This window comes from Heterocephalus glaber, unplaced genomic scaffold, assembly GCF_053883595.1.
Source record: "Heterocephalus glaber isolate CG9 unplaced genomic scaffold, H.glaber_assembly_v1.0 deba00001720, whole genome shotgun sequence".
In the NCBI taxonomy this organism is placed as follows: Eukaryota; Metazoa; Chordata; class Mammalia; order Rodentia; family Bathyergidae; genus Heterocephalus; species Heterocephalus glaber.
The window spans coordinates 2704615-2720514 of NW_028258433.1; positions in this window are offsets into that span (position 1 = coordinate 2704615).

Genomic DNA, 15900 nt, shown 5'->3' on the forward strand with positions numbered 1-15900 from the left:
TGAAGACATCCAGGTTGTATTTCCCCCAGCATTTAGGGTTTGATGGTTTCTTCTTATCTAAAGTGCTCACATTGCAAACATGAGCAGCAGGACTGGGGATTTAAATTCTGTCTTGATGGGAATTTGAAGTGAAATTCTCTGCCCAATGCCACTTTATAAGCTGGGAATCATCAGGCTAGCCACAAATACCTCGAGGGGTCCTTGCAGTTGCTCAACATAAATCAGCAAAATGACAGGCAATTGACTTTGAAGACAGCTCTCACATGGCTGAGTGGCTGGAGCTGCTGGAAGCAGATGAGGGCATTTTCCTGTAAACATGATTGTGATTAGCACCAGAGTAAACACTGGATTGGGCTCTGTCAGGCTCCAGCCTGCTCTGGAGTTTTCACTAGGTAGAAATCAACATGGGCCTCAGTGTGGCAAAGTTGGCAATTCTAAGAAAAAGTTTGTATTTCAATATCTGATGAATTCATCTGATTTCCCCAGAAGGTAAGCAAGAAGGGAACTTCATTTTGCTGTGTTTACATGGGAGCTAAAATAGCACTGTGAGATCAGACACTTCAATGGAAAAGCAATTAAGTTTGTATTCTATGTTCTGATGCTGTTGGATGATGTTTCGTACAATTTTGACAAAGTGGAAAGGTGCATACTTGAAATGTTGACCTGTTCAGGGTCAGCTGAGGTCACCAACCCATATGCCTGTAGAGGCCAGGAAGGTAACACCAGTAGCTAAGCTGGCCAGCGGGTCTAAGGCCAAGTGGAACATGGGGCCTGCCCAAGGAGGCAGACTGACCTTACTCCAGCAAGGATTGTGCCAACTGGGGCAGAGAGCCCTGAGTTGTCATATCTACTGTTTTTTCAAAATAAGCCAGAAGTTTGGATTTTCATGGGAAACACTAGGTGTGTCAAATCAAATATGTCTACAAACCCAAAGCATCCTGTCTGTTTGTAACCTGGTACTGGGGATACCTTCATGTTGGATTTCTCCGAACTCATTGTAGCTATACCAGAATTCTGAGGCACTAAAAAAGGCACTTAAAAGGGAGGAGAGGGAGGGAAGGAGAGAGAGAGAGAGCGTGAGAGTGAGAGAGAATTTAAAGATTCCCTTAGCAAGGAAGTTCTTTACAAGGAAGTGCTAAATCTACCACCTCTTCAGCTCTAGAAGATTAAAATTCTACCTGATTTTTTTTTTTTTTTTTCTGGTTACCAGGGATCAAACTTAGGATCTTGAGCTTTCAAGGCAGGCAGCAGAACCACTGAGCTAAATCCCTGGACCTCTACCTTATCTTTTATGTTGCAACTTAAACTTCTTTTTATTTCTAATCAATGGAAATGAATCAATGGAAATGAGTGATTGCCCATCATCATTGGAATAATCATAATTCACATGGAAATTTTAAGCTCAATTGGCATTTAACACGAGGAAGCTCTGATAAATGTTCTGGAGCTCCGTTCCCTCAAAGGTAGCTTATGCTATAGGGAATCAGAAGAGTCTTAGCTCTTGTGGGCCTAGGTCAGCTCCTACCTGCTTTAAATCCCTCAGTGTTTTCTTTTATAAAATTAGTTCTTTCCACTGTATGGTGCTGGCTGAATGTAGGGTGATGTATGCATCTCCCCTGAGGTCAGTTCATCTGGATGTGAATCTGAACAGCAGTACTTTCTCCTTTTGTGACTTTGCATAACTTTCTTAACCTTTATCAATCTTGGTGTGCCCATTTTCAAGGTAGGTATTAAAATGGTGCTTCGTCTATAGCATTGTGGCTCTGAGTCAATGCTTAGCTCAGGATCTGGCCTGTGGGGAATCTGGAAGGGCGGGGTTCATTGATGATGATAGGAAGGGAGGAGTCTGGGGGTGATCCCAGGTTTCTGGGTGACTGGTGGAGCCATTCCTTAAGAAGGTTATGCTAAGAAAGCAGGGTTGGGAGACCCTGATGGGTTGAATCCAGGACACACTGACTTGAAGTCACCTCAGAACTTTTGAGAGGTCCAGTCAGAAATGGAGATGTGGATTTAAATTATTGGCTGCCGTCTTAGCTTGCAAGCAGCTGTGGCCACCATGCATTCACAAGGTTGTCCAGAGAGTGCAGGAGGACTGGCCTCCTAAATCAGAGAATCAGCAGTAAGAGAAGCCAGGGAAGGAAGTCAAGATGGTGCATCCAGAGAGGTGGAAGTGAGACCTGTAGAAAGGACTTTCATGGAAAACAAAGGAGAAGTGCAGGATACTGTTCCATCTTCAAGAGCTTTATACCCTTAAGAAGGAGCTGGAACAGAAACATATACAACAATCAAAGGACTCTCTCAGGACAGAATACCAATTAGGTTAAATTAAAGCAGCCCAAACACCTGCCAGCATTTCCCAGGCGATGAGGACACTGGAGGCAATGGAGAAGTCGGGGGAGGAGTCGGGAGAAGGTGTACTTAAGCTGGGTTTTAGGAAGGAATCTGGGCTAGGAGAGGTGGGGAGGAGCACTGAAGTCAGAGCAAGCAGAAGACCAGGACAGGACAGGAGCAAGCTCTGTTTCGGAAATGGTAGATGTTTCAGGCAGAATTGTTGAAACATCTTGCTTTCTTGGAGCAAATATGTTTTTCCAAATATGAACTTGTGTTGAGTCAATTTCTTTTGTAAAACAGTCATTCCCTTTAGGATAGGCTGCATTCTCTACTTCCTTCTGTCACTTTGGAAGTCCGTTGCCTCCTGCTTCTTCCATCCTGGTGTTCCACGTTCTTGAATGGCCCAATCAGAGGCAGACACCAGCTTTCTTGGATGGTTTGGATTCTTCAGTGAGCTAGGAGGGGTCAAAGGGGCTCAGCATCCAAGTCCAGGGCTCTGAGTTGGAGCTGCCATACGTTACAAGCTGTGACCAGCTAACCATGACCCTTCAAGGAAGGGAGATGATGCTATTAGGTACAATTGGGGGTCATACAGAAGCAGCCATTTGGGAACAGGGAATAATGACACCTGATGCTTGGGAAACCACAGGGCTCAGTGGTGTGAACTGTAGTAAGCTGGTGTGGGGGCTCTGTGGGGTGGGGTCAGGACCTTGGGTCAGGACAAGGCCTCTGCTGGGTGCAGTGCCAGAGCATCTTGGGCTGACATTTGCTTGCTGACTGACTACTGAACCATCTGGGAACTGCAGAGGGAAGCAAAGGCCCTCCTCCCTCCACCTGTCTAGTGCTCACAGCATATAATGTAAGGCAGCCCCAGGTACTGGAGAGACCTCCAGAGCTTTGGCATCTCAGTATTGAATTCTGTCAATTCTGATAGGCCTAGGGAAAGGGCCTGGGAAGCAGGGGGATGGTGGATGATGGATCCTGGAAAGTAGACAGGGATATTTCTGAGAAAATCCCGGAAAATTAAGAGAATGGTATTTCAGCGGGGGAACATCATTATGAGCTGGGAGGCAGCTGTTGAATTTTACAGAAAGGGAAAGGGACCCACTGATGATGCTGGAGGCTGCAGATGGGTCACTGAAGGTGGGTGAGCCTGTGCACCATGGCCTCATGTTTTCCCTTGCAATTATCCTTTGCTCTGTGTGGCGCAGACCAGCCCTGCCACCCCCAGGAGCAGTGAGAGGGACACAGGATGGGGCCACCTGGCAGGAACTAGCAGACTGCACAAGTCCTTTCCAGGCTGCTGGGTGGCTGCAGGTGGGAATGCCTCAAAACAGGCACCTGTGTTTTCACCCACTGTGGCGTGCTTTCCACTGCAAAGCCCCAGGAAGAATAAAAAACAAAGGAAACAGGTGCTGTTGCAGAGGGCAGGAGCCAGCCGATCTGGGAACCTTAGGAGGTGCTGCCTGGGTTTCTGTGCCTTCAGTTTCCCTTTGCCACTCAGGACTTACAGCAGCTCTAAGTTCCAATGTGGAAAATATAGCAGCACACAATATGTTGTTTTGGCAGAAAGCTGTGAATTTTAGCATGGAATGTCTGTCACAGGGGCCCATCCAATTAACTTACTTGTCGAGAAATCAGAATAAATAGTTTCGAAGAGGGGACTGTGGCTTTTGCTCAGACTTTTATTTCTTATGTTTTCTTGGTTAGGCAGGTCTTCGGTCACCAGGGTGTACGTTAAGGGGAGAGAAGGGAAGGATACACATCTCCACGTGGGTTCTCCCCTCAGAGGGGAAAAAGGGGAGTCATTTCCATGCCTTTCGGACTAGGGAATATTGGTGAACTCCTATTTTAGAAAAGCACTGTAGAGAAAAACCCTAACAAATTCCCTCCAGTCTGAGATCCAGCGCTATTGTTGTATCTGAGACAAGGCCTGGGCCTGACCTGAGTCATTTCTCTCCCTTCCTAGGTTTCCTACTGTGGCTGGTGAGCATGGCTGTGCCTGGCATGGGACTGGCGGCACTGGCCTGACACCCCTGGGGCCTGCCACAAAGCTGTGAATGGGGAAGCCAGCAGGCACTCAGGGTGGTGCCATGGCCTCATGGGAACTCACTGCAGCCATGAGCCTTAGCATCCACGTGAACTCTGTGCAAGAGATCCCTCGATGCCTGCAGTCCCTTAGGAAAGGGATTGCAGATGTGTGGCAAAGGATTTCTCCAGGTGGGCAATAGTCACGCTGCTTACCCTCTGTGGGCTTCCAGGGCCAGGATCTTATTGCAACGCCCAAGCCACACATTGCCTGTGATGCTTCTCGGGCACTATGCTGTAACGCTCTGGGCAGACAACCCTACTTACTCTGCTTCTTCCTGAGGCTCTCTGACTTCAGACCTTGCTATCTATGGTGGAGATGAAATCCAAGGCCATTCTCACACTTGGCCTACATTCTTGAGTTCTGAAGGAGCCTAACTTGAGCAAGTTTTATGCAGCCAGAGGGGCAGCCAGGGGAATAAGTTGCAGCTGGCCAAGGAAAACTGTGGCCTGTAGTGGCAACACATTTTTTCAGTCCAGTGCTTTTGAAAACCACCTTCCCTTCATTCTTAGAGCTCAAGTCTCTTCTTCCAAATGTTTACACCCCTGGGCTTTATATCAATATTTCTCCAATAGTGGTGGAAGAGCCCGATCCAAAGCAATGTATCATTTGATCCTTGCTCTCAGGAGCAAAATGCCCTGGAAGCAGGAAAAGGTGCACTCACTGCAGCCATCCGTTCTCGCCCAGGGCTGCCAGTCAGGAGTCAAAGGAGCCTTCTTCAAGGGCTGCAGACTAAGCCTATCTTGCACTCTGTGCTGCTTCCATTTCAAAGGCTTCACCAGTGAATCCTGTGAGTCATTCCTGGAACCTTCAGGAGTCTCCATGGTGACGGCTGAGTGGGCCTAAGGGAAACAGCCATTCACTCCACTTCTCAACAACTTCCTCTTCTGGATTGGTTTCTTCTATTTTCAATAGAGACCAGAGCTGAGGCTTGAGCTTTTTTGTTTTTTAAACAAATCATAAAATGAAAACTTCCTAAGCTCTTTTTCTGTTTCATTGAAAACCTATTCTATATAAATTTATATTCTAGTTTTTACCTGCCTCTAAGAGAACATAAATAACAAAACAACAAAAACATGCATTTGCTTTCTTACTTCTTTCCAAGGATTTGAAGAAGGGAGCTGGTTTTCCTGTTTCCTGTAGTGAAAAGGATCTGGATGAACTGTTGTAGCTGAGAGCAGAGACACCCACAGCCCTGGCCCCAGGCGGAGAGAGGCTGGCTGGTGTAGTCAACATAGCATTTGGAAGTGGACCAGGAACCTCCACTATTCACTTGCTGGGGGCAGAACCAAGCTCTTCACATGCACAGCCCAATTCATTCTGTTAAACATCAGTTAATAATGGGGACACACTCTGGGGCACACTTTCTGAGAGATCCACTGTTGGTCATTCTGTGAGCAATCTAGAGTATTCTTACACAAAGCTTGATAGTCTGGATTCATCACTCCAGGTGGGCTCTTGACACAGCCAAGAGACACGGTGAACACATAAGATGTAGTAGGCTGCTGCGGTGGCTTAAAGGAACAAAAATTTATGCTCTCACAGTTCTGGAGACCAGAGTTTGAAATTACTGTGTCAGCAGGGGTGCTTTCCCTCTGCAGGTTCTTGCCCCTTCCAACTTCTGCTGGTTGTGGGTATTCCTTGGCTACAGTACCTGACTCCTATCTCTGCCTCCATCTTAACATGGCTTTCTTCCCTTTCACCCTGTGTCTCTCCTATGTTTGCCCCTCATAAGGATGCTTGTCACTGGGCTTGGGGTCTACCCAGCTATTCCAGAATGATTTCATATAAAGAACCTTAACTCCCTTACATCTGCAAGGCCCTTTTCCAAGTCATGGTACATTCATAGGTTCCAGGCATAGAATGTGGAAAATCTTTTGGAAGCAGCCACCATTCAACCCACTACAGTATCACTCACTTATACCTTAGCATCAAGCAGTGCTTGCCACATACAGTTCATTAGTTGTTTGTGTATTTGTTTCTGATGGTTTGGATTTCACTTGGCCTTGCTCCATTCCCAGGTCTGAATAGCGGATGGCTTGTGTTTAGAATAAACTCAATGTCTTTGGTATTCCTTGAGTACAAAAACAGCTGCCAGACTCATTGGAGTAAATAGTTTCTTATTTCCCCTAGGGATTTCTGTTAGAGTATGTTATGCCATTGTTTCAACTTGCCACATTTTAATAATGTAGGATTTACATGGGTTTAGTAAATTTGTTTGAAAGTCTTTTTCTCCCTAAGAATGGGGTCTTCCTAGACTCTCAGTATCTGAGAATGTTGTGCCCAGATTACAAAGTCCCAAAGACCACCAGGAGGCCGTTTCCGATGTAAGCACACGAGGGTCGTTTATTCAAGCTTAAGCAGGGACTCTCAATTGTCACCGACACAGTGGATCGAGATTGAGAGCCCCGAGTTCCAAATTAGCAGGGTTTTTATTGAGATTACAGCAAGCTTCGGTCATTAGCAGCCATATGATTGGTTAACATTTAGCAAGTATGAAGTGTAGAATTTTGATTGGCTAGGCTCATTGTGGGTTGAAGGGGATTACGTATAGGTTTTTACAAGAAAAATGGGGACAAAGGTTAGTGGTCTACTCTCACGTACTGATGGTCAGCAGACATCTTGACTCATGGTCATGACCACCTTGTGTGGATAGTCAGCACGTGAACAGATTGTCCTATAGATAGTGGGCCCAGGACATTTGTTTCTAGGGCAAACAGATGGCTGAGTCATCAGCTTAGGAATCTTGAGTTACAGATCATGTCTTTTGTACCAGATTAAGCACATTTAATCATTAATTTGAAAGAACAAAGGAGACTGCTCCATTTTGGACAAAATGAAGTCATTCTGGTCTCACATTAGCAAAATGGAGTCATTCTGGTCCCACATTCCCCCCTTCTCATGATGCTATAGAGGGCCAATCATGGGCCTCTGGGGGTTAATTTTATTAGGTCGGTGGGAACTGGCTGGTATTGAGACCTGAGTACTATCAACTGAACAGCGTTAATTTGTTCTCTGATGAATGAAACTAGTCTATTGAGTATACAAGGTCCAAAGGTTAACAGTAGTAACAGAATAAGCAAGGGGCCTAGGAATTAAACCAGGATTCGAACCAATTTTGAGCTTGTTCTCTCTCTCGTTTTCGTTTGGCGATGTCTTTTTTAACTTTGGCCATAGATTTTTTGACCACCTCTGATTGATCTACATAGAAACAACACTCTTCACCTAAGGCGACACAGAGTCCTCCTAATATTGGTGTTAAAAGTACAGTTACCACAATCATGACCGCCGACAACGCAGTTTGAGCTTGAGGGGGTTGTTGTGTTCTTTGGACACCTGTCATGATGGGATGAAGTCTTCTAGGATGGCGTGTGGTTCCGTGGGGCAGACGTGGGTGTAGTGTACCCACGAGGCAATCCCGTTGACTTTGAGAGCGGTGGGCGTGGTCAGGACTGTGACATAGGGTCCTTTCTAACGAGGCTCAAGGTCTTTTTGTTGATGTCTCCGGACAAAGACCCAGTCTCCTGGTCGATAGTGATGGGGCTCAGGAGGTGGTCCAGTCTCATACAGGGCTTTTAATTTAGGCCAGATGTCCTCATGTACACATTGGAGGCTTTTAAAGAAAGTAGCAATTTTTGGTCATCAAATTCAACAAGCACATTCAATTGAAGGTTGGGAACAATGAGGGGGGAATTCCAAACATAATTTCAAAGGGAGTTAATCCCATCTTATAGGGTGAGTTGCGTACCCTATAGAGGGCAAAGGGAAGGAGAACCACCCAGTCACCGCCAGTCTCTAAGGCTAATTTAGTTAAGGTCTCTTTTGGGGTCCTGTTCATTCTCTCTATCTGTCCTGAACTCTGGGGTCTGTATGTATAATGTAATTCCCAATCTGCCCCAGTACCTGCGCTAAGCTTCGACTCACCTTGAAAATGAAGGCGGGTCCATTGCCTGTCCCTAGCATTATTGGGAAACCATACCTTGGTAGGATGTCTTCTAAAAGCTTTTTGGCCACAGTCTGTGCCGTTTCATGCTTGGTGGGGAAAGCCTCTGTTCAGCCCAAGTCCTCATGCAGGGCTTCGTCAAAAATGGTGGGGGAGTTTTTAAATCCTTGAGGAAGTCGGGTCCAGGTCAGCTGTCCGTTGATGCCCTGCTCAGGGTTGCTTCATTCAAATGCAAAGATGTGTTGGTTTTTGGGTGCCAGCGGAAGGCTCACGGAGGTCCTGCACTGGTCGATAGTCATCCAAGTGGGGTTTCCACACTGGCAACAAGGGGGTGTTCTAGGCTGATTGACAGGGCCTTAGAATCCCCTGAGCAAGCAACCTCCTGATGTGTGGAGTTATTTCTTTTGTGGGCCTCTAGGGACATGGGATATTGGTGAACTCCTGCAGGGTCCGCTCCTGGCTTTACCTCTACGAACACAGGTGTCCTGTGTGTGGCCAGCCTCATGCCCCCAGTCTCAGCCCATGCTCATGGGAACATGGCAAGCCATTGTTCCACATCAGGATCAGGAGGGGACTGCTTCTGATGTAGCAGATATTCGTCCTCAAGGCTCATGGTCAACACTTGGATGGGCTTTCCCTCCTGGTCAAGGACCTCCACACCCCCGGGCTGAAAATGGATTTGGGCTCTTAACTTAGTGAGCACGTCTCTTCCAAGTAGAGGATAGGGGCAATCAGGTATAATCATAAATGAGTGGGTTACCCGGCCCACTCCCAAGTCTACTGTTTTTCGGGTAGTCCATGAATACTTTTTCATGCCTGTGGCTCCTTGAACCCAGGAGGTTTTATCATAAACATGGCCATATGGTTCAAGTAGGACTGAATGTTGAGCCCCTGTATCCACTAGGAACTCGACAGATTTCCCCTCCACTTTTAGGGTTACCCTGGGCTCGGGGAGGGGTGCCGAACCCTATCCCCCCTAGTCACTCAGTTCATCTACAGCCAGGATGGGGGCCTTGGGGTGACCTTCCTGTTGTTTCTTTTTGGGACAATCCTTGGCCCAGTGGCCTTTCTCTTTGCAATGAGCACATTGATATTTCCCTAACTGGGGATGCTCTCTGCGTCTCCCCTTGCTTTCTCCTTCTACCGCAACCTTTCTTAGTCTACATTCACGTTCCTTTTGTTCACCCGCAGTGGCAGCCAGAAGGATCCGAGCTAAGTTTCGGGTCTGGCGGTCATCAGCTTTTTTCCGTTTCTCCTCTGTGGTTTCTCTATTGTTATACACTTTCTCTGTCACTGTCACTAAGTCCTGAATACTTTTCTCTCCTAACCTGTCTACCTTCTGTAACTTTCTCTTAATGTCTGGCGCCACCTGGTCGACAAAATGTATTATTACAGCTGCCTTTGTCTCAATTGCTTCTGGGTCCATAGGAGTATACCTACGGAAGGCTTCCTGAATTCTCTCTAAGAAAGCAGCAGGGCTTTCATCTAGTTTTTGTTGTACATCCCCTACCTTAGCCAAATTGGTGGGCTTCCATGCCGCCACTTTGAGACTTCCCAGCAGAGCCTGGCGATAGACCCGGAGCCTCTCCTTACTTTCTGCTGTGTTGAAGTCCCAAGTGGGCCTGCTCATCAGGGGGTCCAGCTGCCCTTAATGGGAGGACAGTGGAATCTGCCGGCCCCGCCAGTGAGGCCCCGAAGCGATTACGATTACGGGTGTTACGGGTGTTTTGGGTGGGGCCGTCTCCTCCAGTGGTGCCCGATGGGGCAGGCGCCTCCGCCTTGGCCACCACCAGTGCTCTTTCCTCCGTCCCTGTGGGTGGGAGTGGAGGAGCGGGGTGTGGGCGGTAGGGAGGGGGAAAGAGGAGATCTTCATCTGTTCCTCCTTGAAGAACTGGGTAAAGCAACGCAGTCGGCTTGGTCTCAGTTTGCTTTTTGTTGTCGCACCCTTTGGGAGTCTTTTCACAGGCTGTCAGGATTACCTTTGGCTGCTGTTTCTGTGGAGGCAAAAAGAGCTTAACCCATGGGGGTGGGTTATAGATTAGACATTCCCAAATGGCAATGTAGGGAACCTGGTCAGGATGAAGGATGGCCTTACAAACTCTGCGTACAACCTGTAAATCAAAAGTTCCCTCGGGGGGCCATCCTACCCTAAGGGTGGGCCATTCTGAGCTACAGAGGGTGATGAACTTAGTCTTTTTAATTTCTAAACTTAGGTTGTGAGCGCGCTCCCTGACTTCTTTGAAATGGTCCTTCATGAGGGGAAGAGGGGTAGTCACAGTCTGTCCCATCGTCTCAGTCCAAGTCAACACAATAAACAGACAAACACAACAGAAAAGCACAAGGCAAGACAAAACCGTCCTCTGCCCGATCGGAGGCAATGAAAATGGGACGACGGCCTCACGCCGTACCACGGGAGCGACCCGCACCGTCCCCCCAGGAGTCTCACAGGCTCGTACTCATGGGGCACTCCGTCCCCACCAGCGGAATCCGGAACATCTTCCAGGATCCCGGGTCAGCGGCCTTCGCAGCGCGTCAGCCTAGACCATCAGCCGACCTTCCCAGAAAATTGGCCCAGACTTTACAAACACAAAAAACACACCAGCTGGCATTGACCCTCCGGCATGGAGATTCTGAAGATCTTGGGATCCCGGACGAGCCCCCAAATGTTGTGCCCAGATTACAAAGTCCCAAAGACCACCAGGAGGCCGTTTCCAATGTAAGCACATGAGGGTCATTTATTCAAGCTTAAGCAGGGACTCTCAATTGTCACTGACACAGTGGATCGAGATTGAGAGCCCCGAGTTCCAAATTAGCAGGGTTTTTATTGAGATTACAGCAAGCTTCGGTCTTTAGCAGCCATATGATTGGTTAACATTTAGCAAGTATGAAGTGTAGAATTTTGATTGGCTAGGCTCATTGGAGGTTGAAGGGGATTACGTATAGGTTTTTACAAGAAAAATGGGGACAAAGGTTAGTGGTCTACTCTCACGTACTGATGGTCAGCAGACATCTTGACTCATGGTCATGACCACCTTGTGTGGATAGTCAGCACGTGAACAGATTGTCCTATAGATAGTGGGCCCAGGACATTTGTTTCTAGGGCAAACAGATGGCTGAGTAATGATCTTAGGAATCTTGAGTTACAGATCATGTCTTTTGTACCAGATTAAGCACATTTAATCATTAATTTGAAAGAACAAAGGAGATTGCTCCATTTTGGACAAAATGGAGTCATTCTGGTCTCACATTAGCAAAATGGAGTCACTTTTGGTCTCACAAGAATACATTGGATTTTATTTACAAGATAAACTTTCATGTATATATTTCACTGTACACTGGTACCTTGGTTCAAGAAAGCTTTTGTTTGCAAACAGAAGTGTTTGGCAAAATCTTGTTTTTGTTTGCAAACTCTGCCTTGAGAGACAAGCATGACCAAGGCCATCTTTCCCACACAAACACAAACACAAACATGGCCATCTTTTCCAAAATCATAGAACAAATGAAGTCCATGAGCCAAGGTATCTCTGTATTTATGAGGATCAAAAAGATACATATTTATTGGGAGTACAACTATATATGACTATACATATGACCTTATTTCTGTTGTGTGGGTATTTGTTAACATTTAAAAAAGTGACTCCCATGTGTACAATTAGAAAATTCATGTACAAAATATGTAACATACTTTGTTTTCTTTAAAAATTTAGTTGGGTATGATGCTCCTAATAGAGAATAAATGAATGTAATCGGGTTTTGCCCTACTCTGGCATATAAATTTTAAGCTTTTATACTGAAATGTACTATGAAGTATTTCCAACCTCACAATCTGGAACAGTTTTATTTGACAGGGTTAAAAGTGACAATGAGAATAAGTCTGACTTTGCCAGCAGGAACTTTTAGAAACAACCTTTCCCTATATAGGTAACTCCTATGTTATGTACCTTGCAATTCATGCAGCTGGTCACATTTTATTTATGAAATGTCTGGAATCTGGAATCTAAAAATGGGGAGTGTCTAAATTCTTTGTTCCTTATTCATAGTGAAAATTGGTTCAAGTTGCTTGATTTTTGTTATTTTCAGGCCACATTCTTTTAAATATAAAGTTTCTGAGAACAAGATTTTATTAATAATTTTACTATCAATTATCTAATGAACAAGTAACAGAAGAATCAGAAAAGAGCCAGAGAAAAAGCAATTTCCCCGTCTGTAATGCTCAAAGCATGCTGCATACATTAAGAAATGGCAGAAACAAATCCAGCCAATCAAAACACATAGCTCTGCCCAGCCAAGTTTAAATGGGAGTGTGCATCTCGAGTCTTGAAGTTTAAGATCCATTAACATCAGACCTTTTGACTTCTCATAGTAATAAAATCCAGCAACAGCACAGCATCAATCAACTAAATCAGACTTTGCTAAAGGAAAGAACCTGTACTTCTTCCCAAGGGACCCAGAGTCTATGTCCAGGTTGAAAGGATGGTCAGAACTGCCTCCTCCTTGTCGATTTCTCTGTTCTGTAAGGACTTTGCAATTTTCTTTCTTTCCTAAATGTATGTTAGTTTGTATACAAATAGGACAGTTCATCTGCCAGAAACTGAGTGACTGGTCTGTCACAGAGTTAATGTCTCGTTATTTCAAAGTACTTTGTGTTTCATTTTAAAACTCATTGGCAACTCTGTTTTTAGTTAACTTCTTGAATTCAGTCATTTGAAACTGAAAAGTAGCCTTGGATAAAAATTAGCTTTATCAGTGTGTGTTTTAACCCTGTGTTAAACTTTTCTTCACTATCTACTGTTTGCAGATAGATATGGTAGGACTTATCGATTAAAAGACTGGCTTTTCCTAACTATCTTTGTGAGCGAAACTCACTGAATTGTTTTGCACCAAACAACCCAGACTAAATAGGATACAGGGAACAACTGACTCTAGATTCCAAAATCAATATAATTGTAACTATTAGTACAGAAGTCAGAGACTTTATATTTATAACTCTGAGCTAATTACTGTGATGTAGGCTTTTAAAAATATCATTTTAAAGTCCCTTAAATAGCTCTAAAGTGTTGGGTGATATCTTTCAATTTTCCAGATAGAAGGTGGCCATATAACTTCTTGTTGGCTCTTTTCTTTGACAGATACAAGATGACCATATAATTTACTGTCCATACAAGGACCTTCTGGAGAGAAGATGGGGATCTAGATAGCAGGTGTAAACAATACTTTCTGGCAGTAGGTTTACAACAGGACATTCAGATATATGGAGCTCTTCTGCCTCCCGGGCAGGCTGAATATGTGCTATAATGCTGGAAACTTTCACCTGATAATACTTGTGTTACTTAACCTTGATTATCAACTTGATTGGCTTGAGAGGTGCTTAGGAGATTTGTAAAGCATACTTTTGGGTGTATCTGGGAGGGTAATGGGGGCATGACCTTGGGGACTATATCTGGTTGCTGGCCCCTTTCTCTCTGGCTTTCCCCCTGCTTTCTGATTCAGATGCCATGAGCTGAGCAGCTTTCTTGCATCAGGCCCCTCCGCCATGATTTTTCTGCCTTGGAGCCAGCTGACTATGGACTGAATCTTCTGAAACAGAACCCAAACCTTTTCTTTAAGTTGTGGGTATCAGGTCCTTTGTTCCAGCAACTGGAGAGTTGACCAATGCAATAGTTCTGATAAATCCAGGGTTTTTTTTCTTCTTCCTGGAATCATCCTTTCATTCTCCTTGGTCCATCTGATCTCAGTAACTCACTGTTTCTGGACCTGAGGATGCCTTTCTACCTCAAAGTCCTTTTCTGCTTAGAAAGGCATGGAAGTTCATGGAAGTCCCACTGATTCTCTGGGACCTAATTCAGCAGTACTTTTCTTGCTGAATTAGGTCTAAGCTCCCACAAGGCTGCATTTGGATCCTTGTTTTAAGGCAGTCACACCTTTCTATTTTGTTACATTTTTATGTGTTGTTTCATGTTCACTGCTTTACTGAGAGGAGAGACCACACTCAAAGCTGGGACATCATGGTACTCGTTTGAATGTGCATCCCTCATTTAAGCTTCTTCTCATGTGTCTTAATAATTCTGGTGTTTTTGATGTATTTTATTTTCCTAAATTGTGATAACAAAACGAGCATACAAACAGATTGAAAGCCTTGCCATATCTGGCACATGCAAGGAACAGGTTCAAGCTATTGCTGGACTTGAAAGCCAATGTTTTCCACTTAAGAGCTGTGCAACCTCATGCAAGTTCCCTACCCTTTGTGCACCTGTAAAATGATAATAATAGTGTCTACTTCCTAGAGTTGTTATAAGAACCCAGTCCTCACAGAACAGAGTCTGACTACATTAAATATTCAATATCTTAGCTATTTTTATTGTTCAGTCTGCATTTTCCTATTTCTTGAGGCTTAATTTGCATTTTTGAATTGCACTGTAACCAAGAGAAAGCCAAAAGCATGTGTAATGTCCACCTCTGTGAGGTACAGCAAAGGATGGACATTGGAGAGCTATAGCCTTGATGATTCAGTGAGCACTTGATGGAATGGAATGAAAAGTCCTTTTGAACCTGAAGAGCTGACCAGACCATCCCTATTCTCGCAACCTAAGGTCAGAGAGTCAAAGTGCTGGGTCTCTGTGCATCTGTATCTGTAGAACAGGGACAATAATCATGAGCTGAAATGAAGATGAAATGAGGTAACCTGTGCAAAGCATTAAGCGTGCTGTGTACTTGCTATATACTTGCAATTGTCCATAGCTTCTATCCTGGAACATGAATTGACTGTGGAGAGAGGTGTATCACATGTTCTGGGGAAAACGTCCACTGGCTAGCTTCACTAGGGAATGTTCAGAGAGTGCAAGGCCCTCTCTTTGGATTAGAAACGCAGATGAGAAGACAATTTCTCTCTGGGAACATCCAGTGCAGGAAAAGCCAACATCAATATTTGAAAGTCTTTGTAAATAGGGAAGGGTGGAGGGCATGAAGGGAGAGCTAGGAATGGGGAAAAAATAAGAACCAAGATGCATTATGTAAAGGTACAATTCCCAATGAGAAATGTAATTGTGTTGTATACCTACAATGTACCGATAAAAGAATTTAATACAAAAAAAAATTTTGAAAGAGTGATCAATGCTGATGCAAGACTGAACATTAGTAACAGAAGTGGTGGCAAATTGAGGCCATTGGCAGGCAGCCTGAAAAAAGCCAGGAAATTTGTATTAATCTCCAGGAACAAGGTGTGAGCCCCCTGAGACTTCGGTGAGAGAAAGAAGGCACTCATAGTTCTTTTAGAGGAGTACTCAGAGCCAGTGGGTTTTTATTGCATCTTGTACTGCTGGGATGACTCAGCAGATTGTAGCTGCCTAAAGAACTAAGGTTATACAGGGTAGAGCTACAGAAAGAAGTTTGCTCAGTTCAAAATGTGCCTGCACCTAACTCCTACATCTATACAGAACCTACAGTCCCCAAGGAAGGGACGTCCACCCCCTTTTTTGGCATCATCTACTAATAATATGCAATGTTTTTATGCTTATCCTCACTACTGGCTATTCCTTGT